At 43.9% G+C, this 20,381-nt stretch overlaps 1 protein-coding gene across 2 annotated transcripts in view; it reads right to left on the bottom strand.

The window, feature by feature from the left end:
* The window catches only part of PLXNA2 (plexin A2), a 312,031-nt gene that overhangs the window by 137,214 nt on the left and 154,436 nt on the right, over window positions 1-20,381 (bottom strand). The gene's annotated exons all lie outside the window — the stretch shown is intronic.

The raw sequence follows: 20,381 nt of genomic DNA, 5'->3' as shown, positions 1-20,381 counted from the left end.
CCATAGTGGCCAGGATGGTGTTATCAGGAAGATCACCGATGGATTGTAGTTTCCTCAGGAAGTCAGTGGTGTCTCGAAGGTAGCTGGGAGTGCTGGTAGCGTAGGGCCTGAGGAGGGAGTCTACATAGCCAGACAATCCTGCTGTCAGGGTGCCAATGCCTGAGATGATGGGGCGCCCAGGATTTCCAGGTTTATGGATCTTGGGTAGTAGATAGAATATCCCAGGTCGGGGTTCCAGGGGTGTGTCTGTGAGGATTTGATCTTGTGCTTTTTCAGGGAGTTTCTTGAGCAAATGCTGTAGTTTCTTTTGGTAACTCTCAGTGGGATCAGAGGGTAATGGCTTGTAGAAAGTGGTGTTGGAGAGCTGCCGAGCAGCCTCTTGTTCATATTCCGACCTATTCATGATGACGACAGCACCTCCTTTGTCAGCCTTTTTGATTATGATGTCAGAGTTGTTTCTGAGGCTGTGGATGGCATTGTGTTCTGCGCGGCTGAGGTTGTGGGGCAAGTGATGCTGCTTTTCCACAATTTCAGCCCGTGCACATCAGCGGAAGCACTCTATGTAGAAGTCCAGTCTGCTGTCTCGAAATGAGCTGTAGCTCACGAAAGCTTATGCTCAAATAAATTGGTTAGTCTCTGAGGATAGACGAGGACTCTCATGAAACAGCCTGTTCCAGAGCGATTTCCAGGCCACATTTGCAGTCTCAAGCTATTGAGTTAGTTCAGGTCAGAGTGATGGGCTTGATCTGGGGAGTTTGGGCAGAGAACCAAACCTCCCCAAATCTCCATGCAGCTTGAGAGGTCCAGAACTGGTGTCTCAGTTTAGAACCTCTTTGAGACACAGAGTTGGCTCTGGTGTTCTGGTCTGAACCTATCTCTAACTTGGAGAGTCATCTGAGCTGAACCTCTGAATCTTTTGAGTTCACGCAAAATTGGGAAAAGGTGGAAAGAGCTGGTGCACCTTTCCTAGGGGAAATCAAGCAGAGATAAAGTAAAGACCAGGGAAAGCAGAGGATGCAGGGCCACGGTCAGGGGATGGTGAGCGGAGAGATTGGGCCCAAATGACTCCCTCAGTTTGGGGAAAACAAGCACATAAAATTAGAACAGTAATTATTTTATAACAACCTAACCTGCACACCCCAACTCAGAGCCCTTTACGCTTCACAATTGCTGTATTTCCCCCTGTGAATAGCAAGAGGACTGACAATGGAAGCAGAGCAGCATGTGTCTAATGGATGGTGTGGACAGGAGTGGAGCTTTGCTTTCCCTCAGCTGCCCTCCTGGTGAAAGCCTGAATGGCAGCAGCTGGTGCAGGCATGGTTCTCTGCAGGACAGCTTGCTAGGGATGGGGTTAATAGGCCTGCCCCATGTGTGACCTCTCCTTCCTCACTCTGAGAGCCTCTAATTACCAGGCAACAGGAAAAGAGACAACCTGCAGAGCAGGCCCACCCGACCATCCCAGCTCCGCCCCCAACAATCGATCCATCCATCACAACCTGTGGTGTTGAAGGAAGGAATTTTCTCTCCTTTGGAGCATCACGGGTCCAAGAGAACCAGCTTTTCCCATCCCACCCACATGCTGAGCAAACTAAATAAGGCAAAACAAGCTCTGGAAAAAAGGGACACACCCGCAGGCACCCTCCTCCAAAACACAGAGTAGCTAGGGAGAGCTATAAATAAGTAGCACTGCTAACGAAAGAAGGCCTGCACAGCTAAGATGGCGTTGGGTAAGGAGACAGATTACTCTATTTCTGATGCGCCGACAGCCTGACAATTGGCAAATGAACCTCCACGGTTATCTGTTTCCCCTCTTTATTCTTCTCTCATAAAACTGGCAGGAACAGGGATAGCAAAGAGACGCAGGCAGCAGCCGAGTTGAGTATGAAAAATGAGCAGCATATGCATCAGAGGCAGCCAGAGCAGGGAGCTCGCTATGGAGCCAGGGACCTCGGCAGCCTTCCTCATGCTCCCCTAGCATCTTCAGGAGTTCACTTCAGGTGGGTTATTTTCTTCAGCTGAATTATTAACTCCCTGCATGCCTTACTGCAGCATGCGCTATGGGGAGGCTCGTATAATTAAGTAAGAAACTGAGGCTATGCGCCACCCATGACTGGCATGAGTCATGGACTGAAGGGGTTTGGGGGGGGGTGTCTATTATCTGTATTGCAGATGCACCTAGAAACCTTAACTGAGATCACTGCCCAGTTGTGCTGTGCACTCACACACATAAGAGACCATCACCCCCTCATGGGGCTTACAGACTAGACAGACAAAACATTAATTATTCCTATTTCACAGGTGAGGAACTGAGGCAGATAGAGATTATGTAACTTGTCCGAGACTGCACAGTGGAGTCTGAGTCAGAGCTGGGACTTAAACATAGTTCTCCAGTACCTTAACCATAAGATCCTCCATTCTCCATTATTATTTTTTCATGCCATTAGCACAGATTTTGAGCCATCCCTGAGGTATGGCTGAGACCCACCTCTCCCTCACCAAGTTCCAGAGGTGCAAACACCAAGACAAAAATGCCACATTTTGTCTAAATCCATTGTTCAGATGAAAACCCAGAATTGCTGAGGAGGAAATGCCCTGCCGCCCATGCTGAAAAGGATCCCACGTGGCTAACTGGCAGTGGGCAGAGCACGGCAGGGAACCTTGCATCTGCCCCTCCAGAAGAGACCGGCAGGCTGTGCTCTGCAACAACGTGGGCTTTGTTTTCTGGTCTGGCACTTCCCATGGTGTCAATGACACTGAAAAGGTTTGATTAGCTCCTTCTGTCGGTTTCCTTGGCACACACGAATATAATTTAAATAACCCAACCTCAGCACTGTCCCTCTGTACCTTGTTTGTTACTGCCATAATCACTCAATGGATGCTCTGCCCAGACGACGGTACTAGTGGAAATCAACAGCTTCCAAATCCTGTTTACCTCTGTTCCTAGTTGGCCTGCAGCCGCAGCACCTCCACCTGGGAACTCATCTCACAAGCTGAGCAGGACTGAGACCTGTCAGAACTCCCCATGGGGAACTGGTGCTAGGAAAAACTATGGCAAGCAGTGCACTGAAGTGCTACATTAGATGGTACTGGTCCCTCTGAGTCAGTATAGAAGCAATGCTACAGGGTGGTGCTGAAGGGTGTTATGCTTCTGAAAGTGCTACTCTCAGGTGAATTGCAAAACTGAAGTCCTGAGCATACTACAGATTTTGGAGCTAGAAGGGACTTGTGTTCATCTTGTCTGACCTCCTGCATAACAGAGGCCAGAGTATTCCACCCAGTGATTCCTTTTGGCCATTACAGCTCCTAGGAGACTGTGTGTTAGCCCACGTCTTCTGGACAAGTTCTAATGCGGAGACTGGTTATCTAAATTCCCCTTGCAGATACTTCTTGTCCCAAATGGTCAGGCTGTGCTCTCGTGCGTCATTAAACAACTACTGTGTTCAACTCTAGAGATGGCTGTATTTCCGAAGTGGTGAAATGATCCTTGTCTCTAGTGTCTTTAAGCTGTTTCAAGGTTCTTCAGGATAAGTGCGACAGAAATGTAGGAAGAAATTTACAAAGCTGCCCAGTGGATCTAGATGCACAACTCCGTTTAATTTCAATGGCAATTGTTCATTTAAATCTCTGATGCAGTTTTTAAGATCTCAGCTCCATATTAGTAATGTGTTCATAATCTGACCATTGACCCACCAGTCATTTGATGCAGGAAGACTATTGTAGTCCAGATACCCTTTGAAGTATTGTTTTCTAACTAGCTCATTTTGTCCTTGCTAGTCAATCTTCTGCCCCTCTGTCTGTCATTCTACCCATTTGTATATCAGCCCATCAAGCTGTCAAAAGTAATTTAGGAACCTGACCACCAATGTGAAAAATGAACCCTCCTAAGATATCTAACACCTTGTAATTCTGACACAAAATGAACCGTAAGCCTTTCCCTCCAATGGCGAAAACCATAGCCTTGTGGCAGTCATCACACACAGGAACCCCTTGGAACCAGATTAGTGGATGTTCAATTACAACAGTACACCAGAGACAAATGTTACAGTACAATATATCTGCACAGAAAACAGCTCAATGTAGATATACTGAAATCTCATCTGGGACATGCTGCAGGACGCCATATTGAAAGGAAATGCAAACCGAATGCTGTTGAGCATTTGGTGTATTCAGCTTGCATTGCGCACGAAGGTAACAGGAGAACTTGGGGCTCCGTTTCTATAGAGTAGCAGCACATCAGCACTTTGATAGTACAGGCACCTGCCACTCTTTCACCCCAAGTGCAACAACATTGTCTTTGCTGTCAGAATAAAGGTAACATTTGTTTGGAGCAACTTAGGCCTTGTCTTCCTCTGTTGTCTCTTGTCTTATACCTAGATTGTAAGGTCTTTGGGGCAGGGTCTGTCTCTCTGATCTACGTTTGTATAGTGCCTATGGCTGGTGCTGCTAGGAGCTATGATAATACAAATGATAATTAACAACAACAAGAAGTCTTGGGGTAACATAGTGAAGATAATACACTTTAGTGTTACCATGAGGAAAACTAGGCTAACTCAGCACTGTGCTGTAACTTGGGGCTTGACTTTACTTAGTTTATCTGTGTTTTTACCTCGAGATAGCTCCCATGTGTTAGTTACCCCATGGTAAAAAATACACTTTTTTTTTTAAAGCAGTGAAGACAAAGCCTTAGGAGAAGGATAATGGTGAAACCTTGAGAAATTCTCTCTCCAATTCCACTTTTAACTTTCTTATTGCTTAAAAACTCTTTCCTGGGCTTGACTTGGCTTTCACTTAGTCTATCCAAGGTTCTTATACAAAGCCCATCTCCCTGGTATCAAAATTTCTAGCTTGTTGACTATTCAGGGAAGTTCCTGAATTTTGTATTCTCTCCATTTTATTTTTATAAAATAAAAGCAGTTGAACTCAGTATCAGGGAAGTGGCTGCAGGTTGCAAGGCTGGATGAGACCCTATGGGCCACGTGCTTCTTTCCTTCTTCTTTTGCTTTAGCACAGGGGAAGGACATTTTGGGGGGAGTTGCCAAGGATGAGGCACTGTATGAGAGGAAGGATGAGTCAATGTTAGGGCATTAGCCTGGGACTCCAGAGACCTAGCAATTCCCTATGACCTTGGGCAAGAACTCTGCTTCAGTTCCCATTCTCTAAATTAATTAGCTGTTTCATTATGGCGACTGGCCAGAAGTCAAGCTAGAAACAAAAAGCTCTAAGATTCAGATCAAACTACTCCATCCTTTTTGAGCTCGATGGGGTAGAAAAGACAGGTTGGTTTGTTTATAGCCAGGGGTTACAACGAAGGTTATCACTAATGAAATAGTAGTAGATATTATAGCAGTAATGATACTTTTCACCCCCACAGCACCGAGGCCTTAAAGTCACTCACATACACTCACTCATGGAGCTAGTCAGTATTTCCCAAATTTCAATTTTATTTTTAAATGAAAATTTTGTGAAAAATGGAAAGGATTGAAATTTTTAAATATAATTGTCCTCCCATTACTTGCCCAGGTCTACTGATTAAGCCTAAACACTCTGAAGAGGCAGACAAATGCTATTTCCATTTTACATAAGGGAAAACTGTGGCAGAGAGAGGTTAAATGACTTGGTCAAGGTCACACACTGCATCAGTGGTCAAGTCTGGTATGGAACCTTGGGGCCCTAATTCAATGCCCCCCCCCCACCTAACCAACATCCACTGCTTCCTCTCATAATGGAAGGGCTTGGCAGTCTGCTCTGGTCCCACAGCACTGCACACTGTATTGCTGCCCTTGTCTTCATGCTTACACAAAGCCTTGGAGTCTTCTTTGCATTTCATTCTCTGCTAATAGAGGGTTTGAGGATTCTGCTTCAATCTTGGTTTCGGAATGTTTGCTTGAATAGGCCAGTCCTATAAGCTGTTTTGAATGCAATTCCCAATAAATATACTGTCTTCCAGAGTCAAAGGAGAGCATCCTTAAATGAGAAGCAGCCTAGCAGCTGAGACACAAGGGGAAATGTACCTCTTAGCTGATGGGAACAACTTTTCTACTGAGTGCCATCAATTCAGTGGTCTGGTTCTCCCTTGATTAACAGCACCCTGGAGCTTACTAGCCCCTTTGTCTTCCTAGTACTGGGTATTTCCTTGGCTACTGTTTGTTAGACTATTTCCTTGGTTACCTCCATGCTTATTGTTCTCTGGGGCATTAGCTGTGTATCTTGCTGATGCTCACTCCTTCAATAACAGTGCAGTATACCTCCTCAGGCTACTGTCCACCATGAGCTGGATTAGCATACGGGAGACCTATGAAGAGCAACAAGGTACTGTATTGTAGGCAGCAATGCTGGTCATTCAGCAAGAGGTCTAAGTCCAGTCCACACCATCAACACTCTCTAGGGCTAGGGGGCGCTGCATGGCTGGAAGGGCAATCAAGATGAGGAAAACCAAGATGGTGAATACTTGTGGTCACTGAAGATTTTCCTGAGAGTGGGGGTATTCAATCTGGTGTCTCAAGACCACATCTCTATTTAGGAGAGCATTTCAGCATGTGTTCAAGCGTGATCATGAGTCAAGGACTAAATTAAAACCCACATAATTACATTTAGACTCCCTAAATTCCCCATTCAGTTTCAATTACATCCAGTATTATTCATCTGTTCCTGCCCTCAGCAGGTGTTTATCTAGGTGCTTTTAAAATTGCTAATCTCTGTAGTATATGAGTGCAATTGTATTGGTGTGTGGTCACTTTCTAGCCCAGAAGTGGCTGCATTTCAGTAGTGGGGGAAGTGATCCTTGTGTACAGCTTGTAGATTGGTTTGTAAATGGTATATGGATGAAAGACGCAGTAGTATAAACACTTTGCTAATATACTGGTAGATGTTACACTAAATTCCTGATAGGTAAATGAAAGGCTATTCATAATAAAGCAGCTCCTCTTAATTTCAAAATCTTTGTGTTTATACTTTTGTTCTCCTAAAGGACAGGGATAAAAGGATTTTTGAAAGCTTCCATGAAGCTCCAAGATGACTTCTTTCCAGTGCCCATGTCACACTAAGCTAGGAGCCAAGGGCAAACTTTATGACTATTTCTGTGAAAAGTTTTTAGCCAGTTAGGAACTTCCTTCGGTTTTTCCAACATAAAATAAAAATGAATGAATTCCCCACTTGACCTTTATTTGAATGTCTTGTTCCTAGCAAAGATCCCTACCTGATTTACTGGAGGTGCAGGGAAAAAAACATACAGGAAATCTAACAGTGATGAAGTGAAGGCCTTTAAATGTCTGCCTGGTGGCTGTGTTCCTGCCTTCTCGAAGCACACCAACTGTGCTGCCATGTAACAGTAACTGAGCTTCAGGGATGGTGTCCCATCCCCCTGAAATTACCAGATTGTGTTACATCACCCAGAAACGGGGGCGGCTCCCTGACTCATCATAGACAGATGAGCGTGCTGGAGAAGTGTGGTCCCTGCTATGCTATAGCCATGCTTTGGTGCTGTCAATGCAGCACCCTCCACCAGCACTACAAATCTACCCTGAACAATCATACATACAAAAGTAACGCTCTTTATACCACAGACATGGCAGGGACACACTTGCCTCATTTTCGTCTCTGTTACTGCTGCTGTAATTTCTCCCAGCACACTTGGGAATCTGTGGGATGGATTCACTGCTGGTATAATGCTCCACACATTTCAATGTGCCAGGAATGAATCTGGCCCCACGTCTTCATATTTCACCACACTCCTAGTAATCAGCAATGGAAATAATTTGTTGTTTGGCTGTTCTGATGTTGCCATCTTTTGTGCATATCGAAATGACAAAGACATCAGGGTCCTCAAAGTCCGATTGAAGAATAATTAGAAATCCAAAGGGGCATTAAATGTTATTTTCAAACTAAAACACATTCAGTTACAGAACATGAGACTGTAAAGCATTATGAAAGATTCGTTAGTGTTTTTAAAAAGATGTATTAAAACCTTCAGAGCCTTCATTATAGGCAAAGGATACCCTGCGTTCACTGGGACAAACAGGAGATAAAGAGAATGCAAACAATGCAAATATTCCAGCAGCCCCTGCTATCCCAGAAGGGCCTGGATGCATTTTCTGTAGTGGATTTTTATCTGAGCTGTCACATTTAGTTTTGTTCTGGCACATGGAAAGCTTATATATTTTTCCTTTTTATATGGCTGGCAAGCAAAACCAGCTATACTTCCACCAACCACCATTTGCCACTCACAAAAGTTTCTAGACTTATATTTAGATGTAACTAGTTTTCCTTATTAAAAAATACAACAGCATTCTATAGTAATGGTCTGAAATGCTCCAATAACTCAGTTATAATCTTGTGCGTTGGATCCTTCCTATAGATTAATACAATATTTCCTTCATGTAGGGGTTGTGTAAGTGTTTAAGGTTCATTAGTTAGAGCAGGGATGGCTCAAGAGTTCCATATTGTTCTTGTAGATCTGCAGGTTTGACCAGAGCTCTTTTGTTCTCGGGTGTACTGAAGCACTGACAGACACAGGAGGAAGCACGGAGAACTCCAAACTAACTCCAAGCCAACTAGTGGTGGGGCAAGGTAGGAAAAGAAAAAAAAATATCTCCTTTATACCCGCCAATTAGCCAGGGAAGATGAGGAAAGGAGGGAGAGAGAAGAAACAACACTGAACACAGAAATAAAATACTCCTAATTCAATGTCTGCAGTGGGGTGTGGCATCAATAAGAGAAAGCATGTCACAAGGACCAGCTAAAACACCACTCTGCAGCTATTTTGATGACAATATGACCCCTAGATATGCGACGTTGGGCTCCCTGACTCTTCCTAGCAATCTACAGAGAGCATGTCTTTGTGTGTGGTCTGGATCTGAAAGCAAGTGTTCATAGTTGTTCATTATGAATTATATTAATAAGACCAACAATGCAACATATGTACACACAAACTTCAGCTACCACCTCAATGGACTCAGAAAAACAAAGGCCACAGTCAATCCTACTTTACACAATAGGAGCTGGTAAATCAGGGCTTATCAACAACGTAGGATCCAACTAAACACAACACACAGATCTGAGTGGGATCTGATTCTACAGCAGGCACATTCGCAGCCTACACAGATAATGAAAGATGAGATGCATTTATCTAGGATACTTTGTTTCAAATGGTTTTCTTAACAGCTCTGGTCCCTTGAATTTATACATAGTGCCAAGTGAATGTGGTGATGGCTTACATGATGTGACTTCATTCATTTATTTATTTAGTTAGCTAGTAATGCTTTAAAATCAGACCGGGTGAGACTTTTTTTTTTATAGTCTTTTGTTTTAAAAGAGAAATAAACTGTTTGCCACTTTAATCTGCTCAGGAGCGTACCCGATGAATTACTGACCTGAAGCTGATCTCAAAGAACAATGACACCATCTCGGATTCACCAATAAATACAAGCATGTGATGGGGGAGAGAAGAGAGCAGCTTACACAACCGAAGATGGATTTATCCCAGCCTCTGCTATAAGGCTGAGGGCTGGGAAGCCAAATCCCTCTCTCCCAGGGTTTCATTAGCTGGGAATGGCTTTCTAACGAGATTTACACAATCTAGCCTGGAGCCTACACATCTCGTTCTGAACCCAGAGACAATAACATCAGGGAGCTAAGGAGATGCCTTCTTTCTCTCTGGTCACCCATAATTCAACAATGTTACACTGCTGCCATCAATATGATTACACTGAGTGCAAAACAAAATAAAACCTGGACTTCTGTAGCATTAAGGATCCTATTTCAAATGACCTAAGCCAGAACAATTTATAGTATTAGGGACCCAACCAGCTTTAATTCAGGCCATTAAGAAAAAATATGAATTCACCAACTGGGGTTGGAATGACATTGTCACCTCTCCTTTCAGGGACACTGAACCCGGACTTTGCTGAACTGTATTATTGCTGTATGGCGCTGGAGCCTTAAAATTCCATGTGGAACAGGAACTCAACGTGATTCAATGGGATCCACCCTGCAGAACAGGTGGGATTTTGGGGCTTCAAGGCTGTAGTTACGCTGAACTCCTGTAAAGCAATAGGACAACTAAAGTAAGCATGTGCTTAAGTACTGTGCTGGATGAGGACCTTAATGTTGTTTGTAATGGCTTTGTCTGCTTCCTCTGGAATGTCTGCATCCTCTGCTGAAACACTAACCCAAAACTCTATATTGGATCAAAACCGGATCCCCCATACCACAATGGTATATCAGGGGGACACCTTCTCCAAATTCCCTGCTACCTACAGAGTCCTGCACATTTAAAACACAGGTCTAAATGTGGAGAAATCAAATCAAAGATAGGAGAGTGACCATTCCTCTCTGTACTGTCAAAGGAATGATGTTTCTAGTACAGTTTCTCTAAATGCATGATATTCCTGTGTGGTCAGCTCTTTCTGAAAGGAAGGGGTTTAAGTGAATTCATTTTGTGGGTAGGAATGTTTGCCTGCTCTCACACAGTCCCAGACATAGGAGGAGTTATTTTTTTAACCCCACATAAAAATATTTATCATCATGTTCTTATGAGGATACTAATATCACCCAATACACTGGGACAAGTTGCCTTCCTATGAGTCACCTCTTAAAGGTGGGGGGGGCGGGGTGGAGGCAGAGGGAGGGGGAGGGGAGGAAACAGTCAACCAGCATTTTGTAGAGAAGAAAATGAAAATATCGTTCATTAACGAGAATGCTAAAGGCCGGCCACATTGCTGCATCTTAGATCAGCAGTGGTGCTCAAACTGGAGCAGTATACAACACCAAGTGTTCTTCAAGGGGGTTGACCCAGGGACTGGATTTGCTAATTTCAAAGGCATGCTGCAAACCACACCATTTCTCTGGGCATTTGTCACTGGAAGATGGTAGGGTGCAGCAGGCTTGCTCAGGGCTTTCTGTTATTGCCAGCATCACTGACTTGTTAGTGTAAGTAGAACAGGGCTTTATGGGCAAATAGTTTACTCTGGCCATTTTGTAGGTCATATGATTATGATTTAATCATTTGTATGGCAGTAGCACCTAGCAGCCCCAGTCCTGGATCAGGGCACCATAGTGCTAGGCATTGTCCAAACAGAACAAATAGCCAGTACCTGCCCCAAACAGTCTTTAATGTTGTAAAGTACCTAGGGCTCAAATAAAGCAGAGCTAGGAAGCCCACTAAAACTGTATCCAGATCTAAGTTTTTAAATCTTCCTCCCACTGCCCCCTATGTTTGAGGTTTGTTCCAATCTTGGCTTCTGATTCGGCGCTGATATGTACTTCTGAATCCGGACACTTACTCTTTGGGATTTTGAACGGTTCTTTTAATTCAATTATTTCACAAAGCATCTCAGTTCATTTGGAAAACCTAATTTGGACTCCTCCAAATCTTTCAGTGCCATGCATGACAGAACAGCAGGCACCCATCCCGCCCATGTGATGTGCTAATAATGCAAGTCACTTCAGCTTTCTGAAGACTTCACTTGATTTCCATTTGAAGGGAACATGAATACTAATTAACAGCCAGAAGGGCATGGAACAGGGAAATATGTGTTGCAAGAGAAACTGGATAGACAAACCCTGAAGAAGAGCCAAAGAGAAAGAGGATGTGTGATTGTCTTTGGTGGCACATCTTTGATATTACCTTTAAATATCATATAAACCAGACCAGGCTCCTAAAGCCTGTGTGTGTTTTGGACTCCCTCTAGGGCCTGACAATCTCCTACCTCCTGTTTTGAGACACACAGGAGCACTTTGGTGTCAGTAATATAAATATAAAGTAATATTTTGCTCGACAAAGACTGTATAAAGCAGCATTTATGTTGGGAGCCGCCTAACATACTCTGAAATGCCTGTAGTGACTCCTCCACAGTTGAGTGCCCCGATAAATTCGCTTTTGGGCTGACAATCCTCAGAGTATGAAGATAACCATAACCTGAAGCATAATCTTTTCTCTGCTGTCTCCTGGATTTAAAGAAATCACCCATTTCCATCAAACAAAGAGAACCGAGCAATCACGGCAGGAAGATTGGATTTTAGATGGTGGCCCTGCCCAATTACATAGCCCTCTGTGAGCATGGCAAATCAACCCTGCCGGCTCTCAGTGTCCGAATCAATGCCTAAAGAGTCACTGCACTGCCAGTGTCACAATCTTGTTGCTCTGCACAGAGTTTTGGAATATCTGAGTTATGAAAGGTGCTGAATATAGCTGGGACGGGTCAAAAAGGCCAGGTTTTGGGTTTGCGAAACCTCAGCCCATTGGAGTTTTGGCTTCTCAACAGAAAAACAAGGGGAGGTTTGGATCCAGGCTCCAGCTAAAGTTCAAGGAGGTTTGGAAAAACTATTTTAGTTTAGGCTCTAATTAAAAAAAAATAAACCTATTACAATCAAAGATACAACCTGGCAGCAGTGATGCATACAAAATCTCACTTGAAATATTGGGGTTGCCATACTGGATCATAACATTGCTCAGTCAAGCCTGGTAACAGGCCCCTGGCAGAGGCCAGTTCCAGAAGTTTTAGAGAAAAGAGAACATACAAGCTGTAGTGCTTGTGCATCTGGCCAGTTGCACGACGCTCTATTCCCTTTCACACCAGCTTCCTATTTGTGTGCGTGTGATTCACTGCACTTGCTTCTTTGGATGGAGAGAGGGAACAAGAAAAACTGGAGAAAGATGTACCAACTCACTTGAAATTGGACTGAGCTGATGAATTTTTAACCTGTGCAAAGGAAGTTGGAAAGTTTGAAATTTTTCAAAAAAGGATTAAATGATCTGCTCAATGAAAATTCTCCCCAAGGTTTCCACTGAGGATAGAGAAAGAAACCATTTCTGGAAGTACTTTCCATATGTGACGCACAGTTTGGGATTAGCTGGAGAAGAGTAAATGTTTTCAAAGTGATTTTGTATGCTGGAATCACTAGTTTATGAAGGGTTTATTTTTTTTAAAAGAACCACATTTTTAAAGGCTGTGTATAAATGACTATGCATCTGGGGATGCCGTGCTCACACACGACCAAGGTGTTGTAAGCTATTCCCCATAACAAACCTTCGCACATTCCCTTCTGTCCGCAAAACACAGCTCTTCATCACTGTGGAATACTGCAATATGTTTTTGCTAAGACTGGAAGGGTGGTCCAATGGTTAGGACACTAGCTTGGGAGTTGGGAGACCTGGGTTCAATTTCCTCCTATGCTACAGACTTCCTGTGTGACCTTGAACAAGACACTTAGTGTCTCTCTGCCTGAGTTTCCCCATCTGTAAAATGATGGGACTTCCCTATGTCATAGGGCTGCTGTGTGGCTAGACACATTAAAAGACTGTGAGGTGCTCAGATATTATGGTGCTGGGGGCCATATAAGTACCAAAGATAGATAAGGGTGGGACAGCCATGACAGCTGGAAAAATCGTGTGTACGTTCCTTTCTCAACCAGCAGCTAAGCACAGATACAGAGAGAGAAAGCAAAGGAAAGGAAAAGAAAAAAAATGTGTGTGTGAAGAGCACTTTCTAAGCCAAGTCTCACTCAGCATGACTAAGGGGAAGGAATCCTGGGGGTCTCTTTTAGCCTGGTCACACTCAGCATCTTCCAAGTCTTCCCCAGACTGTGCTGCTACATCACAGCGCCCCCCCCCCCCCCCGATCGCCGCGTGCTTGTTTCCTTTTAACCTTTGTTTTGCAGTAAAAATAGAATCATCAGGTTGCTCCACTTTCTGCTTTTGCAGAAGAGCCAAGCTGGAAAAGGTGGTGGAACTGCCAGTCTCCAGCTGCTGGCTGGTTTAAAGCTGGTGGGCTGGGAAAGAGTCAGGGCCCTCCGAGCAGGGATATAAATTCCATGAGACATTTTTACCAGACCTAGAAACCGCTATGCACTCCTTCCACAAGTTACACAAACAGGAATGTTCGATTTATGGTTACAGCACAGGGCTGGGACTCAGGAGACCTGGGTTGAATTCTTGGCTCTGACACAGATTCCCTGCGTAACCTTGAGCAATTTGACTCAATTCTCCACCTGTAAAACAGATATTGTAACACTCCCTACCTCACAGGGGTATTGTGAGAATAAATTCATGAGGGACTATGAGACACTCAGATACGACAGTGATTTAAGTAGTTAGATGGGGCTGACAGTCCTTTGCTCAGCTACACCACCTTGCAGAAACACATCTCAACACCGTATAAAGGGGAGTGAGTTCGGTCTCACAACACAAGAATGAATCAGGTAAGCTTTCTCTCTCTTTTACAGGGGATAAACTGAGACACAGAGAGGTTAAGTGAGCAGCCCCATGAGCCCAGAACAGAATACTGAAGTCATGACTTCCAGCCATCCTGTTCTAACCACTACAGAACTTCACCAAAGCGTTCAGGATAAAATGAGTGTAAAACCCCAATGCTCAGAGCTGGGGATGTGGGTGTCTCCCCACAGGAATTCCGAAGGGACCTCTGCCTACTTCCCATCATACATTCACCCTCCAGGTCTGCTGAACACTGTGTTCCTGATCTGTCTGGACACTAACAAACTTGGCACGTTCAAAGCCCCTGACTTAGCACTGGGCACTACTGTTACTGGCATGGTGCCTTCCCCCTCCCCTGCTCCCTCAAGCCTCGAGGTGGAGAAGGGAAGCCAGAATGTTTAGTCTACCTGGCACATTCCTGAATTTCTAGAATAAATAGAAGATTATTAATGGAGCTGCTTTTCCTCGTCAGGATAGCCCGGATATGCCAGTTATCTAACAGCCACCGAAGAATGTCGGAGAATGTGGGGCTTGAGCTCGAGCAACTCCTTATGTGAGTAAAGATTCTTGCTTTAGAAGAGACCTGGACACAGGGCTGCACTGAGTTTATAACCTAGGACAGATATAGTTTGAATGTCAAAAGCCTCTGGGTTTCCAGTACAGAAACCTCCAAAGGTTTGGACGCTGAGCTGAGCTTACCTATCCAAAGCCCTTGAGATCTCATAACCGAATTCCCACACTCTTCTCTATACACACACACATTTCTGGCACAGTAGCTCGAGCTAATCTGCAAATTTCCATTAAAAATACATTTTGATGGGAAAAAACAGTGTCACAAACAATTTTTTCCCCCGTTTTCCAACCAACTCCAACATTTACGTTTAGTACCAACTGCAAACACTGCCATAGCCACCTCCCCTGGGGTTTGTCAACTATTTCATTGCCCAGCTGGAGCCTGAAGAAACTTTCCCCTGAACATTTCAAAACCTTAAAAAGAGTCTGTTTGGAACTGGATTCTCACCATTATGGGGTGTGTGTGTGTGTTACAGTAGCAACAAAAAGACCCAGCTGAGATTAGGGCCCTGTAGTGCAAGGTGCCACATATACACATAGTGAGACATTCCCTTTCCCAAAAAGTTTATAATCTAAATGGGTGAGGGTCCAGGGTTTCTCTTATTTTGAATTCCAATTGTATTCTTACATTAGAACTGCTCGTACCGTCACTATTTAAAATATTGCATCCTATTCCCCCTCTGTGGTCCTCTTGCCACCCTCTGCACTCTGTTAGAGTGCTATTTCCTTATCAGGGCATGCAGGAGTTACTTACAAGACACATTCATGTTAGTAGGAGTGACTTTTGGAACCCCCATTCCCAGATCAATTATGCAGAGTGACATAATGATCATGTTAGGGAATTTCGCTCCTTTCATTCAAGAAGGAAAGACTCATACAGGACAAATGTTCATTCTATTGCTTGATGCATGCCTAGAAGGCAATCATGTGCTACAGAATCATAGAAATGTAGGCCCGAAAGGAACCTCAAGTCGTCATCAAGTCCAGCCACCTAGTAAACCGAGACCATCCCTGACAGGTGTTTGTCCAACCTGTTCTTAAAAACCTCCACTAATGGGGACTCCACAACCCACCTTAAAAGCCCATTTCAGAGTTTAACTATCTTTATAGTGAGAATGTTTTTCCTCATATCTAACCTAAAGCTCTCTTGCTGCAGATTAAGCCCATTACTTCTTGTCCTACTTTCAGTGGACAGGGAGAACAATTGATTCTCTCCAATTTCTCCATATCTTTGCTAAAGTGTGGCACCCAGAATTGGACACAGCACACCAGCTGAGGCCTCACCAGTGCAGAGTAGAGAAGGACAATTACCCCATGTCTTAAATACGACACTCCTGATAGTACAACCCAGGATGGTATTAGCCTTTTTTGCAGCTGCATCACACTGTTAAGTCATTAAATGTGTGATTCACTATAATCTCCAGATCCTTTTCAGCAGCACTACCACCTAGCCAGTTATTCCCCATTTTGTAGCTGTACATTTGATTTTTTCTTCGCTAAAGTGCAGGACTTTTCATCCATCTTCATTGAATTTCATCTGGTTGACTTCAGACCAATTCTCCAATTTGTCATGGTTAGTTTGAATTCTAATCCTCTCCTCTAAAGTGCTTGCAACCCCTCCCAGCTTGGTATCATCTTCTTATAAAAAGTACATCCTCTCCACTCCATTATCCAAGTCATTAATGAAAATATTTAATAGTTCCAAACCTAGGACTATGGGGAACGGTGCAGTATAAGAACCTGAAAAGAACAGAATCCCCAACCCATTTTGAGGAAGAAGGATGTCAGTTGTGGTTGCTTCTCCTCCCAGAACTTCATTCTGCAGGAGGATCCTAGGGCCATGCTGGGTTAAATTCACCTAGCGATTTAGGCTAGAAATCAGGCTAGATTTTCTTGTCGTCCTTCATGTCAGAATTACTGCAGGAAATGATGCTTATTGCTTTGTTTTTCTCCTTCCAATCTGGATGGGAACCAGCAAGTGTCGAGACTTAATTGAGTCAAAACCAGCCTATCACATTTTGCTGAACTTTTCAGAAGCTCAAGAAAAAAAGAAGTTTGCTTAGAGTTTTATTTAAAAAGTTCAGATGGATCTGAATTGGTTTCAGACCTTTCAATCTCCTTTTAGCCATACATTTCAGCCATGTAATACAAAGCTGGTATTGGATGGAGTCCAAGCAAGATCAGGGAACTGAGTTGTTGTCAGGGTGAGACAAGTGGTAGACTGGGTTATAGTTTTCTTCCACTCTGGTACTGCTACCAAGTAGGAAGAATGCAAGATGTCAATTTGAGGCAGGGCAGGACCTTAAAGGCCCTAAGCTGCCACTTGCACAGCGCACGTCTATGGCTAGCACTGCATGAAATGACTTGCCACCCATCCCTGACAAATCCTCATGTCTGTGTTCAGAGGAAGACACCTCAGTAGGGGAAGGGTCTCTGTGTCTTCTACATTTTCTTCCCGCAATCTTCATAATAATAAAGTGATACTCTATACCGTATCCCTTTTTCCATTTCATCCTTCACTGGATCATTTTATGCATCTATTCCCATTGCTAATTCAAACTAATTAAAGTATAAAATAGAATAATTTGTGCAATTTCAGAACTCCTCCATATTGTGAGTTATGTTTCTTTTTTCTTAGCGCCCAGCGTGAACAATTCCCCTCCTCACCGGCTGAGTAGCCGCCAAACTCATTTGCTGAGAAGCCTCTGTTACGGCAGCACAGGATGGGGGGAAAAAAGCCCTGATAAAGAAAGAGGAATTTGAGGTTTGCTTTTAAATTTCATAGCTGAGCACTTTCTGAAATGGACAATGTGAAATTGCAGATTTCTCCTTTAAGTAATTATCCAACTAGGGAATACGATTTCCTCTCTCATTATTCTTATTACAGGGTGAAACCCTGACAGAGACTTGTCTGACTGCCTGCCTTCAAACTGGAACCAGGGGGTCCCAAGAGCCTCCCACCACTTTCTGAATACCAAGGCTGAGATTTTTCAGAATCACATAGTGATTTTAGTGGTCTCCTTTTGTGGAGCCCGACTTCAGACACCATAAAGGTGTCTCAAGTCCGAGACCCAGAACCACTACCCACTTTTCAAAATTGTGGTCCAAGGTTCTATGTTATCTGAATGATTACATTTGGGGTAAAACCCTGGCCGCACTGAAGTGAATGGCAGTTTTGCTACTGACTTCAATGGGACCAGGATTTCCCCAAGGTGTGTAGAACCCATCAGAAGCCAGTAGTGGAAAGGATTCTTTGCAGCTTCATTCAGACAGTGGAGGCACCAGCCCCAACTTGTCACTTTAGCTTGTTAATCCTGGATTGGAGGTTTAGGAGGACAAGAGGCAGGCTGGGTGGTGCAGGGAGTTACCATGCTGCTAGCCCTTTCACCTCTGCAGACCCAAGTATAAATCTTAGCTCGGGTCACATGTGAGAACAAGCTGGGTGGTGTCTGCCAAGTCCATTCATATTGCAAGAGAGTAGGCCATGGTTGCAACAGCAGTGCAGGGCAGAGCTGGGTGGGAGGAGATGGCAAGAGCCCTGGTGCCATCACTTGTGTGCGCACAGAGTTCACCCACAAAACAGAAACGAGGTAGGTGAGGTAATATTTCCTCTCCCTAAAATCCTGGGACCAACATGGCTACAACACTGCCTACCCACGAAACAGAGTTACTTCCCATTGGAACAAGCAAAACACTGAACAGCAAAAGCATATTCATTAAAATGTCAGGGCGACAACATATCCCTTTTACAGAGGGAGAAACTGAGGCAGAGAGAGGCTGCAAGCTGCCCGGGGTCACACAGGAAGTCAATGGCAGAGCCGGAAATAGAACCCAGGAGTCCTGTGACTCCCCGTCCTCTGTTCCAATCGCTGGACTAAGCAGATAATGTATGAAGAGCTTTTTTGTAACATCCTGGGCTTGGGGTAGGCAAGGAACAGATTCCCATGCTGATAAAAAAAAAAGAAAGGTTCCTTGTATACATTTAAAGCCATTTGAGTTACATGGAAAGAGATGGACTGATACATCGGTAGGGTTCCCAGTACCCCGCACGCATGCCTCTGGATATGAGCATCTTAAATGGAGAAAAGTGTATTTGCATCCACAATTTGCTTTTAAAAAACAAGCCCTGGAGGCTAATGTTTTGCATGTTGGTCAGTCTTCAGTTCTGCACCTGTGAAGCAACACACACGTACGGAAACCAAGGCGCAAGGCAAATTCAATATTTACCAAGCCTGGATAATAGGAGACCTGCCATCTGCAATCAAAAGCAGCTAGATTAGTAAAGCAGCAGTGGCAGTTTGAGTTGAAATGTATAACATTGGATTAAATTTCCTTGTTCTCATTCTGGCACAGAAAGAGAGAGACCAAAGCACTGCCAGCAAGTAGACCAATCGTGGGCATGACACAGGCTAGTAATGGGGAACAACTCATCGAGAGTGATTTTAAACCTTTCCCCACTATGAAGAAACTGTCGTCTATCCCCCTTGCCAAATTCTTGTGCATTAGTGCTTTGTGAACATGTGTATGTATATGTGTAAGCATGTGTATAGCGAGGGAGCTCTGGAAGTACTTCAGGGCTGTGGCTGCCTGTCTGAAAATTAAACAATAGGTCTGGGGAGCAGGAGAAATTGGAAAGGGAAGCAAACGCAGAGGCGAGTGCATGCTGGGGGCCCTGTGGCTGTGCCTGGCAGGGGAAAAATAGACACACAAAAAGAAAAGAAAAAAAATCAAACCCTGAGAGCAAATGTAGGGAATGCATAAAAGGAAGAACCGTGTGAACAATGCTTAGAATATGCCACATTTAGATAAACTTGCTGACTATCTGAAGTTGAATGTTGATGCTGGGATGGATGATTTTTAACCCTCTTTCTGTTCTATGAAAGCTCATCATATAAGAGACTGATCCCGCAAAGACTTACACACTGAACTTTGCACCAGTGAAAGCAATGACACTCCTCATGTGCATAAGTCCATGCAGGATCGGAGCCTTAGAAATACCATGAAATTGACCCAGACAAGGACAAATTAAGAACCACTGCTCTGCATATTAACTGTCTGCAGGGAAGAAAAACGAGACAATATGTTGTCCCACCTGCCTGTTTTTTTTTTAAAAGATCAATTAATGCTAGTTAACATATCCTGCTTGCGAGGTCGTTTTTCTTAATGACCGATTAATTTTAATTTGATTTTTTAATTACCTCTAATTGTCTACAGAAAACAAAAACAAGCTGGATATTTAGGCTGAAGGTAGTCTAACGTGACCAGGTCATTGGGGAACACACCAATAATGTGCTGTTGAAAGCATCTCTCTGAGCCACGCCCCTAAGTCAAGGAGTCTCCATCCTTTTCATCCTGCAGACCACACTCTACTAGAGAGACTTTTATGGAGATCTGTCCTTTTCCATTTCCATTTCTGCATTCCTCTTACCCAGCAGCACCTCCTGCTCACCTGCTCCCACTTGTCCTCCCATTCATGACTGTGTAGCACCCTTAAGGCAACTTCAGCAGTTATTTATGTAGAAAATTAAAAAATAGGGAAGTATTTTTAGACATCTTAATGTGGAAATAAGGAGGAAACAGCATCGTGTGACCAACCAGC

Source organism: Natator depressus, chromosome 21 (assembly GCF_965152275.1).
Source record: "Natator depressus isolate rNatDep1 chromosome 21, rNatDep2.hap1, whole genome shotgun sequence".
Taxonomy (NCBI): Eukaryota; Metazoa; Chordata; order Testudines; family Cheloniidae; genus Natator; species Natator depressus.
The sequence above is the reverse complement of the archived record's forward strand: the minus strand, read 5'-3'. Positions and strand labels throughout refer to the sequence as shown.